At 48.0% G+C, this 12,514-nt stretch overlaps 1 protein-coding gene, 1 long non-coding RNA gene and 1 other non-coding gene across 6 annotated transcripts in view; 1 reads left to right on the plus strand and 2 right to left on the minus strand.

Moving 5' to 3' along the window:
- Positions 1 to 913: 913 nt before the first annotated feature.
- On the minus strand, positions 914 to 1,047 carry LOC112429054 (U11 spliceosomal RNA). The gene has a single exon (XR_003021190.2). It is a non-coding gene; the product is annotated as a U11 spliceosomal RNA (small nuclear RNA).
- A 69-nt stretch (positions 1,048 to 1,116) lies between these two features.
- Positions 1,117 to 6,122, minus strand: LOC112428993 (uncharacterized). Of its 2 annotated transcripts, none has more exons than XR_003021077.2 (2): positions 5,766 to 6,122; positions 1,117 to 1,449 (listed from the first exon to the last, which is right to left on the minus strand). It is a non-coding gene; the product is annotated as an uncharacterized lncRNA (long non-coding RNA). The 2 variants fall into 2 exon arrangements; XR_003021078.2 differs by having other exon boundaries at positions 5,828 to 6,119.
- Positions 6,123 to 6,156: 34 nt separating this feature from the next.
- The window catches only part of LOC105494572 (TATA-box binding protein associated factor 12), a 38,462-nt gene continuing 32,104 nt past the window's right edge, over positions 6,157 to 12,514 (plus strand). Inside the window, exon 1 of one of the 3 annotated variants that reach the window (XM_011763112.2) lies at positions 6,157 to 6,291. The gene's annotated coding sequence lies outside the window, so the exon portion shown is untranslated. Of the gene's footprint in view, positions 6,362 to 12,514 lie in introns of all 3 variants that reach the window. The other 2 variants (XM_011763111.3, XM_011763113.2) reach the window with 2 other exon arrangements.

Here is a 12,514-nt window from a genome sequence, read left to right on the forward strand (position 1 = left end):
GTAATTTCAATTTCCTCTGCGCAGGCCGGGCGCGATGGCCACGCCTGTAATCCTAGTACTTTGGGAGGCCGAAGTGGTCGGATCACCAGATCAGGAGATCGAGACCATCCTGGCCAACATGGCGAACCCGTCTCTACTAAAAATACAAAAATTGGCTGGGCATGATGGCGCACGCCTGTAGTTCCAGCTACTCGGGAGGCTGAGGCAGGTCTCCTGAAGTCAGGGATTAGGTCTATTCTATTGGCTGTTATATTGTAACACAGTCGCTAAATAATTTTCTGTTACGCGTGCCACCACGCACTTACAATTTTTTTTTTTTTTTTTTTTTTTTTTGAGACGGAGTCTCGCTCTGTCGCCCAGGCTGGAGTGCAGTGGCGCTATCTCGGCTCACTGCAAGCTCCGCCTCCCGGGTTCACGCCATTCTCCTGCCTCAGCCTCCCGAGTAGCTGGGACTACAGGCGCCCGCCACCTCGCCCGGCTAATTTTTTTGTATTTTTAGTAAAGACGGGGTTTCATTGTGTTAGCCAGGATGGTCTCGATCTCCTGACCTCGTGATCCGCCCGTCTCGGCCTCCCAAAGTGCTGGGATTACAGGCTTGAGCCACCGCGCCCGGCCATAATTTTTAAATTCTCTCGTTTGTGGTGGATTCCAGCTGTGTTGCTCAGACTAGTCTCCCACACGAAAACACGCGGGGTTAACCCATCTCCACCGCCCAAGTACTAGGATACAGGTCTAGCACTATCTTGCTACTTATGTATTATATTTGTTAAATACCCTGCTAATTTAGTCATCTCCGGTTCACGCAGATAGCTACGCAACTTCAAAGAAAAAGGATCAACCTAAGCCTTACATCCGCTTACAAAACTAACACCTAACTCGTCAGAAGAGTTCATCTGATTTGAGACCGAAAAAGAAGGGCGCCGGGACCAACGATCACCAGCTGCCCGAACGTCAAAAAATTATGCTTCCGAAATCTCTTGATGTCGATTCCGCACGAAGAGCAATCGAGTTGCTCTACGTGTGCCACTCACGACAGAAGCCCTTTTTGCTTTAATCGCTACCAAAGCAGGGTGGCAGTGTTAGCAAATCCATTTTATGGTAAAGGTGAACACTAAATCCAAGCAACTCTTTATTTCAGTTCCTGAAGTTGGAGAGCGAATTCCATTTCTTCTGAACTGAAAGGAAGACTTCATAAGGAGAATCTAGAATTTGTCCTTTCGATTTTTACTTAGAAGAAAATGACGTGAGTCGATATGCAAATATAAGCAGGGCTTGCTGGGAAGGTGCTGACAGGCGCCGAAGGAGTGGCTGGGAAGAGCGGCTGAGCAAGCGAGGGAGTAATCACTCCTTCCGTTTGCAGTAAGTTCTGGATCTCTCTTGTCAACTGCTCACGATATAAGGCGTCTCATGGCCTTGGAATACAGGCTCTCAGCGGCTGTAGGTACCTAACTAGGGAAGACAAGAATCACAACCTATCCTAATTGAAAATGTGTAACTTGTGCCACCCTTAGCCACCACCCTGGAGCAGCCCAGGCAGGCGTGCAGTGGAAGCACAAGGTCATTGTAAGGGAAAACACCATCCTGACAACCACGCTTAAGCTGATTGTCATATTGTGGCATGCTATATGCTGCACTTCGAAGGAGTGTTATTCGAAATTTTTTTCAAAATCAAGTGAAAAGAGTTGTAGAATAAGGTACAGCATAGCATTAATGTTAAAAATAAGATCCTGTACCTCAGATGACTGAAGTAGATCTTTATCAACACAATTTTTTTTTTTGAGACAGTCTCGCTCTTTCGCCCAGGCTGGAGTGCAGTGGCGGGATCTCGGCTCACCGCAAGCTCCGCCTCCCGGGTTCACGCCATTCTCCTGCCTCAGCCTCCCGAGTAGCTGGGACTACAAGCACCCGCCACCGTGCCCGGCTAATTTTTTGTATTTTTAGTAGAGGCGGGGTTTCACCGTGTTAGCCAGAATGGTCTCGATCTCCTGACCTTGTGATCCTCCCGCTTCTGCCTCCGAAAGTGCTGGGATTATAGGCGTGAGCCACCGTGCCCGACCTGTTCCCTTTTTTTTTTTTTTTTTTTTTTGTTTAAGGATAATGATGGATGGGTGCTGTGGGTCATGCCTGTAATCCCAACACTTTGAGAGCTCAGGAGTTTGAGACCACTCTGGGCAACATATAGAGATCTCGTCTCTACCCCAAAAAATAAAAAATTAACCGAGCATCGTGGCATGGGCCTGTGGTCCCAGCTACCCCAGAGGCTGGGGCAGAAGGATTGCTTGAGCCAGGGAAGTCAAGGCTACAGTGAGCCATAATCATGCCACTGCACGCCAGCCTAGGTGACAGATGAAGACCTTGTCTCAAAAAAATAAAACCAATATGTGACAATTGTAAAGAAATTGAAACAGCACAGAATGATATAAAATCTGAAAATGCTTCCTCCAAACTGTTAATAGTTTAGTGTTTATCTTGCCAGACTGCTTTCTATGTGTGTATGCATTGTATACATATAAATAAATGTTTTCAGGCCAGGCACGGTGGCCCATGCTTGTAATCCCAGCACGTTGGGAGACTGAGGCAGGTGGATCACCTGAGGTCCGGAGTCTGAGACCAGCCTGGCCAACATGGTGAAACCCTGTCTCTATTAAAAATACAAAAAATTGGCCGGGCGTGGTGGCAGGTGCCTGTAATCCCAGCTACTAGGGAGGCTGAGCCAGGAGAATCGCTTGAACCCAGGAGGCAGAGGTTGCAGTGAGCCGAAACCGTGCCATTGCACTCCAGCTTGGGCAACAAGAGTGAACTCCATCTCAAAAATAATAATTATAAATAGCCGGGCGCGGTGGCTCAAGCCTGTAATCCCAGCACTTTGGGAGGCCGAGACAAGCGGATCACGAGGTCAGGAGATCGAGACCATCCTAGCTAACACGGTGAAACCCCGTCTCTACTAAAAAAAAAAATACAAAAAACCCCCCAAAAACTAGCCGACGCCTGTAGTTCCAGCCACTCGGGAGGCTGAGGCAGGAGAATGGCGTGAACCCGGGAGGCGGAGCTTGCAGTGAGCTGAGATCCGGCCACTGCACTCCAGCCTGGGCGACAGAGTGAGACTCCGTCTCAAAAAAAAAAAAAAAAAAAAAAAAAAAAAAAAAAAATCACCATAATTTCACTGTTCTTCCAACACCTTCCCATTGCATACTGAATATAATCTCAAGTCCCCATCATAGTCTAGTCTTTTTTTTTTTTTTTTTTTTTTTTTGAGACAGAGTCTCGCTCTGTTGCCCAGGCTGGAGTGCAGTAGCGCAATCTCAGCTCACTGCAACCTCCACCTCCTCATTCTCCTGCCTCAGCCTCCCGAGTAGCTGGGACTACAGGCGCCTGCCACCTCGCCCGGCTAGTTTTTTGTATTTTTTTTTTAGTAGAGACGGGGTTTCACCGTGTTAGCCAGGATGGTCTCGATCTCCTGACCTCGTGATCCGCCCGTCTCGGCCTCCCAAAGTGCTGGGATTACAGGCTTGAGCCACCGCGCCCGGCCTCATAGTCTAGTCTAAAAGGTCCAGACTATAACAAACCCCTGCCTACCTCTCCAAACTCATTGTCTTTCCCGGTTACCAAAGCTCCAGCCACCTTGGCCATCTTGGTCCTTGAGTAAGTGTTTTTTGTTTTTTTTTGTTTGTTTGTTTTGAGACGGAGTCTTGCTCTGTCGCCCAGGCTGGAGTGCGGTGGCACGATCTCGGCTCACTGCAAGCTCCGCCTCCCGGGTTTACGCCATTCTCCTGGCTCAGCCTCCCGAGTAGCTGGGACTACAGGTGCCCGCCACCTTGCCCGGCTAGTTTTTTGTATTTTTTAGTAGAGACGGGGTTTCACCGTGTTAGCCTGGATGGTCTCGATCTCCTGACCTCGTGATCCACCCGTCTCGGCCTCCCAAAGTGCTGGGATTACAGGCTTGAGCCACCGCGCCCGGCCTTGAGTAAGTGTTTTCCTTACTGATGACCATGGCTCAGGCCATCAGACAGCTAGATAAGTCTGGCTTATTCCAGTATTCTCTTCTATCACCTTTTTGTGCAGTTGCTAATGGTCTGTTTCCCATTCTAGGTTGCAGACTTTCTAAGGACAAGGATAGCCACCAGTTATGTACTCAGCACATAGCAAAAGGTTTGTCACACAATGAGACTCAATAAACACTTGTTGAATGAACGTATATACATTCAACCTGGGTCTTAAAAAAGATGTATAGGCGTTCAACAACAAAAAGTGGTATGCCAGACCCTAAAAAGAATGGAGAGCAGTGGCAAGGAAATAAGGCTAGGAATACAGCTTGGAGCCCAATGTTCATGAGGACTTGAATCTGAGAATTTGGATTGGGTGGCAGTGTAGAGGGTGGATTGGGAAGGTGGTAGGATGAGGATTAGGAAGATATAAAGACAGGGCAGGATGCTGCACCAATCTGGGCACCTTTCCTAATTTCTGCTGGCAGATACTGTGGCTCACACTGGCCTGTCACAGCTTTTTTTTTTTTTTTTTTTTTGAGATGGAGTCTCGCTCTGTAGCCCAGGCTGGAGTGCAGTGGCCGGATCTCAGCTCACTGCAAGCTCCGCCTCCCGGGTTTATGCCATTCTCCTGCCTCAGCCTCCCGAGTAGCTGGGATTACAGGCGCCCACCACCTCACCCGGCTAGTTTTTAAATGTATTTTTAGTAGAGACGGGGTTTCACCGTGTTCGCCAGGATGGTCTCAATCTCCTGACCTTGTGATCCGCCCGTCTCGGCCTCCCAAAGTGCTGGGATTACAGGCTTGAGCCACCGCGCCCGGCCCACAGCTCTTCATACATTTTTTGGAGTGTTTGTGGGTTTTTCTCCATTTTACTGTGAACCTTACAGATGCTGGAACTGGGTCTGACTTGCATACCTAACATTCCAGCATACAGTAAAAAATAACAGTTCTCTCTTTTTTTTCTTTTTTTGAGACGGAGTCTCGCTCTGCCGCCCAGGCTGGAGTGCAGTGGCCGGATCTCAGCTCACTGCACGCTCCGCCTCCCGGGTTCACGCCATTCCCCTGCCTCAGCCTCCCGAGTAGCTGGGACTACAGGCGCCTGCCACCGCGCCCGGCTAGTTTTTTGTATTTTTTAGTAGAGACGGGGTTTCACCGTGTTAGCCAGGATGGTCTCGATCTCCTGACCTCGTGATCCGCCCGTCTCGGCCTCCCAAAGTGCTGGGATTACCTCTCTTTTTTTTTTTTTTTTTGAGACAGAGTCTCGCGCTGTCACCCAGGCCGGAGTGCAGTGGCGCGATCTCGGCTCACTGCAACCTCCGCCCCTCCAGGTTTAAGCAGTTCTCTGCTTCAGCCTCCGGAGTAGCGATTACAGACGTGTGCCACCACGCCCGGCTAATTGTTTTGTATTTTTAGTAGAGACGGGGTTTCACCATCTTGGCAAGGCTGGTCTTGAACTCCTGACCTCGTGATCCACCCGCCTCGGCCTCCCAAAGTGCTGGGATCACAGGCGTGAGCCACATAAAAGCAATTCTCACCAAGCATTTGACAGCAAAAAACTGAAAGCATTAGAGAATGCTACAGGACAGGCTTTGGCTTAGTAGTGAGGTCTGAGTTCAAGCTGAGGCTCTGCACTTATTAGCTAGAATTTTGCTTAATCTCTCACAGGTCTCCTCTAACTGATTAAATGGCGTAACGGAGGTAAGCGGATTAGCACAATTCCTGGCAAACAGTCAGCAGTCAATTGTTATTACTGAATTGCCAGTTCACAGGTACAACCAACCGATCTGTCTCATCTCCCGGTTCCTGTGTTGCCAACTTCCTCGTTGAGGTTCAACAGGATACCTGTGGGGTAATGTGTCCCAGATGATATCCTGGTCCTGACACCATGACAAAGGCACCAACCAAAAATGGCGACCTCAAAGCCATCCGAGGGCGTCAATTACCCGTCATGCTACCGATGGATAAATAAGCAGAGTCGGGAAGAAAAGCTAGTGAAGGATTCTTAACGCCGGGGTGGAATACGCAGAGCTCGCTCATGCTGCCACTCAACTACAAGCAGTTAAAAGCGCAAGCTGCAGGCTACAGCTACACACAGCTCAAGATCGCCACCACGTGTCGGAGGGCAGTCTGCGCCTGCGCAAGCGAGGCGCGCGCCCGCCGGCCGGAAGAGCCGCGCGTTTCCGGGTTGGAGGCGGGGAGCGGTGCCGGAAGTAGTCGGGGAGGGCCGCGCAGTCGGACCGGCTGCTGAGACGAACGCTTCTCTGGGGCAGTCTCCGCATATCATGGGGAGATAGACGCTGCTGCCTGTGAGTCTTGGGCCCTGGCAGTTGAGGAACAAGAGCGGGAGGAGGGAGTCAGGACCCAGATCTACAGTAGGTCAGTGTTCGAAGGACCAGGTTGTGGACGAGACGGGGCTGTGAGGATTCAGGCTCTTGGGAAGGGACTGACAGAGGATCAGGCTCGGAGAAGACGCGGCTGTGGGGACCTGGGCTCCAAGACGGGACTTAGGGAACGGGGACGGATCTGAGTTCTCCGGCATCTGAGGGAAAGTGGTCTGAGAGGAGCAGGATTATGAGGACCCGCACTCCTACGAGGAGAGGGTCGGAAAGGAACGGGGTGTGAAGACACGGGCTCCGGAGAGGTAAAAGTGGAGCGGTGAGGACTTGGGCTTCTAAGAGGCAGAAGCGGGACAGTGAAGACCCGGCCTCCTAAGGATTCAGAAACGGGGCAGCGAAGACTCAGGTTCCTGAGGGGCAGAAGCAGACAGAGAAAACTTGAGTTTGGAAGGGAACAGAAGCGGGCAGTGAAGACTGGGGCTTCTTTGGGGACGGGATCCGGGCTTTGAGACTCCGAGTACCTGAGTCTCAGAACAGGGCGGTGAGGACCCAAGCTCCTAAAAGCCTTGGATCTAAGGGACCATGGATGTAAGATCAGCCTAGAAAGTAAAGGGAAAGGGTTTGGAAAAGATTTAGTGATCCATTTTTTTTTCACAGTATTCCCTGAACCCAGAGAGATAAAGGACGTATTCAGGGGAAGACAACTTCTCCTTCGCACTGCCTGCTTGGCTCTTGGCAGGCTTTTCTTGTGTTAGATACTCAATCTAGGAAGCCCACATGCAAACATCTTCATTTTCTGCTTCATTCTTGGGAATCAGATGTGAAGTTGAAAACAGTTGGAACTCAGTTATATACTTGATAAGTGCTTTAAATCCCATTCCACTCAACCCTGAATGAGCACAGATCTCTGCATCTCAAGTAAAAGAATGTCAGTGATGGAAGAGTCCCAAAAGATCATCTTTTAAAAACTCCTATTTTACATTTAAGGAGGCTAAGGTTCAAAGAGGTTTAGGATTACAGTGAGGCAATGGTTAGATCATAATTTTAATACAGTACCCTTCTGTGCGTAGCAAATGAGATGCTTGGTTAATGTTCCTTAAATGCTTCCAGAATCTTTGCTTTATCTTCAAACTCAGGAGGGAATTTTTTTTTTTTTTTTTTTTTTTTGAGACAGGTTCTCTCTCTGTTGCGCAGGCTGAAGTGCAGTGGCTCAATCTTGGCACCATGCACGTCAACCTCCTAGGCTCAAGCAATCTTCCCACCTATATATACCTCCTGAGTAGCTGGAACTACAGGCATGTGCCTCCACACCCTGCTAATTTTTAAATTTTTTGTAGAAACAGGATCTCACTATGTTGCCCAGGCTGGTCTCAAACTCCTAGGCTCAAGTGATCCTCCCACCTTGGTCTCCCAGAGTGCTGGGATTGCAGGCATGAGTCACTTCCCCCGGCTTCCAGTTTTCTTTTTTTGAGACAGAGTCACCCAGGCTGGCGTGCAGTGGCACGATCTCAGCTCACTGCAATCTCTGCTTCCCCGGTTCAAACGATTCTCCTGCCTCAGCCTCTCAAGTAGCTGGAATTACAGGTGTGTGCTACAATGCCCAGCTAATTTTTGTATTTTTAGTAGAGACAGGGTTTTACCATGTTGGCCAGGCTGGTTTCGAACTCCTGACCTAAAGTGATCTGCCCACCTCAGCCTCCCGAAGTGCTGGGATTATAGACATGAGCCACCACGCCTGGCCCAGTTTTTATTTCCAGTAAAAACTGGAAATTTTTACAGTTTCTGATACTTTGAGTGTTATTACTGCATTGACATTGATACAGTAAATGTCACTTAATAGTAAGGAAACCTTTATTTTTATTTTTATATTTTTGAGACAGGGTCTTGTTCTGTTGCCCATATTGGAGTGCAGTGGCATCATCATAGCTCACTGCAACCTATATTCTTGAGCTCAAGCACTCCTCCTGCCTCAGCCTCCTGGGTAGCTGGGACTACAGGTATGAGCCACTACACCCAGCTAATTTTTAAGTTTTTTTGTAGAGACGGTGTTTGGCTGTGTTGCCTAGGCTGGTGTTGAATTCTTGTCCTCAAGTGATTCTCCCACCTTGATATCCCAGAATGTTGGGATTATAGGCATGAGCCACTGCACCTGGCTGGAACCTTTAAATAAAGCTCAGTGTTATTTATTTATTTATTTAATAAGCTGTTTGGAAAGCCATAAATAAGTGTGTCCTGCATTTTTAGTGCAAACATTTACTAGGGATGGCTGCTTTTGGATAAGAATGGTGGGGAGACTTGCACCAGTCACTTACTTCAATATTAGTATCTTTTTCTGAAACCTACTCAGACTAACCAGGCACAGCTTAGGTACTTTCGAGTATTCTATGATTTAATTATCACAGCCCCACAAGTTAGATATTGTCAGTCTCGTTGTACAGATAATGAAATAGGTTTAGAGAGGTTAAATACTTTGCCTGAAATCACACAGTACTGAGTGACCCAACCCCAGTTACGCGTGCCTCTAAAACTTTTTTCTTCTCTTCTAAGTGGATTCCTCTGTCTCAGTTTGTCCATCAGCAAAATAGAAGTAATCGTTATACAAAACATATAATTGAATGAAAGCATTCCCTCCTTCTTAAGGCTCCTCTAAATGTCAAGGACTATAACTTATTAGGGTACTTACGTATTGTGGCATTTGAGGAGAGCTAAATTCTGTTTTCACAGAAGCATAGATTATTTAAGATAGAAAAATGGGAACTTTGTAGAGCTTTTAATTGCAATGTAGAAAGACATATTTAATTTTAGATTTAGGAGGCCAAGAAGGACTAATTTGGACTGGGCATAATGGCTCATACCTGTAATCCCAGCACTTTAGGAGGCCAAGGCGGGCGGGTCACCTGAGGTCAGGAGTTCGAGACCAGCCTGGCCAACATGGCAAAACCCCGTCTCTACTAAAAATACAAAGATTAGCTGGGCACGGTGGCGCATCCCTGTGATCCCAGCTACTCTGGAGGCTGGGGTGGGAGAGAATCACTTGAACCCTAGAGGTGGAGGTTCCAGTGAGCCGAGATTGTGTCACTATACTCCAGCCTGGACGACAGAATGAGACTCCGTCTAGAAAGAAAAAAAAAGTAATTTGAAAAACAAGGGCTTAAATTGGATTAATTTTCCAGTTAATTATATCATGAACGGCCGGGCGCGGTGGCTCACGCCTGTAATCCCAGCACTTTGGGAGGCCGAGACGGGCGGATCACAAGGTCAGGAGATCGAGACCACGGTGAAACCCCGTCTCTACTAAAAATACAAAAAATTAGCCGGGCGCGGTTGTGGGCGCCTGTAGTCCCAGCTACTCGGGAGACTGAGGCAGGAGAATGGCATGAACCCGGGAGGCGGAGCTTGCAGTGAGCCGAGATCGCGCCACTGCACTCCAGCCTGGGCGACAGAGCGAGACTCCGTCTCAAAAAAAAAAAAAAAAATTATATCATGAACTAGATGTTTGGGGGAATTGGGCTTAGTTAAAACTACTATTTTTTCCCCCAGAGTCTGTACTATTTGCAAGCGCCTATTATATATAAATGATCAAAACTTACTTATACCAACTTTTGAGGGAAAGCATACCCATGCCCATGTCACCACTTCAAAGTACTTGATGGTTTAATTAATGATAATTTATTCCTGAGTTAACATCCTTCCCTATACTTGCAGAATGTACTTTATTTCATTTGTGGCTCTAGCATTGACTTATTATAATAGGACTTCAAAATACCCGATCAGAAAATCATTGCATTATAATCAGAGCCAATAGGAACAAAGCACAAAAGGACATACTACCTTTTTTTTTTTTTTTTTTTTGTGAGATGCAGTTTCGCTCTTTCATTCTTATTGCCCAGACTGGAGAGCAGTGGTGCGATCTTGGCTCACTCCAACCTCTGCCTCCTAGGTTCAAGCAATTCTCATGGGTTTTACCATATTGGCCAGGCTTGTCTCAAACTCTTGACCTCAGATGATCTGCCTGCCTCAGCCTCCCAGAGTGCTGAGATTACAGGCAGGAACCACTGCGCCTGGCCCAGGACATATCACCTTTTTAAAAAAATTGATAGAAATAGGGGCTGGGCCTGGTGGCTCATGCCTGTAATCCCAGCACTTTGGGAGGTTGAGGCAGGCAGATCACCTGAGGTCAGGAGTTCAAGACCAGCCTGGCCAATGTGGTGAAGTCCCGTCTCTACTGAAAATACAAAAATTAGCTGGGCATAGTGGCGTGTGCCTGTAGTCCCAGCTACCTGGGAGGCTGAGTCAGGACAGTTGCTGGAACCGGGGAGGCAGAGGCTGCAGTGAGCTGAGATCGCACCACTGTACTCCAGCCTGGGTGACAGAGCGAGACTCTGCCTCCAAAAAAAAAAAAAATTAGGCTGGGCACGGTGGCTTATGCCTATAATCCCAGCACTTTGGGAGGCCGAGGCAGGCGGATCACCTGAGGTTGGGAGTTCGAGACCAGCCTAACCAACATGGAGAAACCCCATCTTTACTAAAAATACAAAATTAGCCAGGCATGGTGATGCATGCTTGTAATCCCAGCTACTCTGGAGGCTGAGGCACGAGAATCCTTTGAACCTAAGAGGCGAAGGTTGTGGTGAGCTGAGATTGCCCTGTTGCACTCCAGCCTGACTGATAAGAGTGAGACTCTGTCTCAAAAAATAAAATAAAATAAAACTACAATACAATACAATACAATAATTAGCCAGATGTGGTGGCAGATGCCTGTAATCCCAGCTACTCGGGAGGCTGAAGCAGGAGAATCAGTTGAACCCAGGAGGTGGAGGTTGCAGTGAGCCGAGATCGCACCACTGCACTCCAGACTGAGCGACAGAGTGAGACTCCATCTCCAAAGAAAATAAAATAATTTAAAAAATATAGAAATGGGGTCTCACTACGATTACCTAGGCTGGTCTCAAACTTCTGTCATCAAGTGATCCTCCTGCATTTGCCTCCCGAAGTGCTGGGCTTGTAGGCATGAACCATGACACCTGGCAAAGACATACTACTTTTGATTGGGATTCTTTATGGAAAGCCCCAAAGTATTTTGTAGGCACTATATCAGCAATGTTTACAGGCTGCACTGTGAAACAGGTGTGTTGGAGGCAGACAGACTTTGAAATCTCTATGTATGGACGTAATTTAAGTCAGACAGGGAGGGTGAAGAGGGCAACAACAACAAAAAAAGAAAATCTTTTTTCTGGAGATGGAGTCTCGCTCTGTCGCCCAGGCTAGAGTGCAGTGGGGTGATCTTGGCTCACTGCAGCCTCTGCCTCCCGGGTTCAAGCACTTCTCCTACCTCAGCCTCCCCAGTAGCTGGAATTACAGGCACACACAGCCATAACCAGCTAATTAAAAAGAAAATCTTACACTGAATTTTTTTTTTTTTTTTTGAGATGGAGGCTTGCTCTGTCATCCAGGCTGGAATGCAGTGGTGTGATCTTAGCTTACTGCAACCTCCACCTCCCAGGTTCAAGCGACTTTAGAATTTGCCTGGTCCGGCCAAAGGTGGAGGTTGCAGTGAACCAAGATCGCGCCACTGCGCTCCAGCCTAGGTGACAGAGCGAGACTCTGTCTCAAAAAAAAAAGGAAAAAAAGAATTTGCCTGGTCCAACTCCTAATTGTGGATGTGGAAACTGACCAAAGATGGCACCCAGCCCTCTTGATTTGGGTTTTCCACAGTACCTCTCATCAGCCTCCTGACCACTTGTTGCTACCATTTGTTTTCAGTCCACCATTATTTTGTTAATCTTTGAAGTCATAAAGAAAACTTATATGGTGCCAGCACATATGGATATGTGTGCTGGGTTAGCAGCAGGATGGGTGAAACACTGGTAGTTTTTGAGAGATGGGGTCTTGCTTTATTTTCCAGGCTGGAGCATGGTGGCTAGCCACAGGCCTATCACAATGTACTACAGTCTCGCATTCCTAGGCTCAAGCCATTCCATCACCTCAGACCTCATAGTAACTGGGACTATACGTATACGCCACTGCACTGAGCAGTATGTTGATTTTTTTTTTTTCCTCCCGAGACAGGGTCTTGCTTTGTCACCCACGGTGGAGTGCAGTGGTGCCATCACATCTCACTACTGCACCAACCTCCTGGGCTCAAACAGTCCTCCCGCCTCAACCTCCCAAGTAGTTGGAACCACAGGTGCAT

The sequence above is a fragment of the Macaca nemestrina genome, chromosome 1 (assembly GCF_043159975.1).
Source record: "Macaca nemestrina isolate mMacNem1 chromosome 1, mMacNem.hap1, whole genome shotgun sequence".
NCBI classification, from domain to species: domain Eukaryota; kingdom Metazoa; phylum Chordata; class Mammalia; order Primates; family Cercopithecidae; genus Macaca; species Macaca nemestrina.